Here is a 1,183-nt window from a genome sequence, read left to right as displayed (position 1 = left end):
CCCGGGAGTCCCAAGGCCTGTCACAGCCGCCGGTCCCAGCAGCTTTTGTCTGGGAGCAATGCCCGGAGGTTCGCAATTTTAGGAGGCTGAATCCCACCTTCGGCACCCGCAGCCTCTGAGCCCGTGTTGCCTGTGCCTGGCAGAGGACCAAGGCAGCTCAGAGACAGTGAAACAGCTATTAATTACCTTAATAAACGGCTCCTACGTAGTGGGTAGGAGAAGTGAGGCCCCAGGGCTTCCCGCTGAGGTGGTGCCACTCCACACACAGGGCTGGTAAACTGGGCCGTGAGCTCTGCAAAACGATTTGTCCATTTTCAGATATATCTAGCATTTCATGGATCAGTTATTGATGTTTTATGCCTCTTTCAATGATACTTTGTTGATTATCATCTCTTAGAGGACGGACATTTTGATCTTTTATTTTGACCATTTTTGAGGAGGGGTTTTGCTCTTGCAATAACTCGTGCTGCCAGCTCCTTGTCCTTTCCACCGTGGGGAGCAGCCCCGTATGCCCGTTTTCCTTTGTCTGGAGACAAACCCCCACTGCCCCCAGCCCCTCAGTGTCCCTCACCAGGGCATCAGGGCCAGCCTCCCCAGTAGCTGTCGGGCTGCGGTGAGGGCAGGAAGCTCTGGTCCTGCTACCAGCTCACACCACACTGGGCCAGTGCCAGCAGCCAGAGGTGCTTTGACTTCCTGTCCCCTTCCCCGTGTGCCCAGCCCAGTGTCACCACCCCCGTGTCCCCAGCCTGTGCCTCCCCGGCTCTGCCATCACATGAGGACGACGACAGCTATGTGGTCATAGACCGACAGGGCAAGTGGGGGAGTGCGGGGAGCTCCCCACCCCTGCAGGGTTCAGGTACTGGGGGGTCATGTCCTCTGGGCCACCTCAGATCGTTGGGGGAGAGTGAATCACGCCGCAACCGGGCCAGGAGACACTTCAGAGACAGAGTCAGAGAAGTGGGTACTTGCTTTATTCGGCGCGCCGGGTGTGTGGGGATCGCTCCTCCAAACACACACACCCTGGTGCTCTCTACAACACAGTATTAAGGGTTAAATTATGAATATTCATCACATTCCTTGGGACAGGCGTGGTTATACAAATTATTTCTCGGAAGTCATTAGCATATGGGCCACGCATGCGCTTGTGTCCTGGTGGTGGCCATGAGGAAGAACTCTCCTCTTC

The sequence above is a fragment of the Corvus brachyrhynchos genome, unplaced genomic scaffold (assembly GCF_000691975.1).
Source record: "Corvus brachyrhynchos isolate BGI_N302 unplaced genomic scaffold, ASM69197v1 scaffold279, whole genome shotgun sequence".
NCBI classification, from domain to species: Eukaryota; Metazoa; Chordata; class Aves; order Passeriformes; family Corvidae; genus Corvus; species Corvus brachyrhynchos.
Note: the sequence above shows the minus strand (reverse complement) of the source record.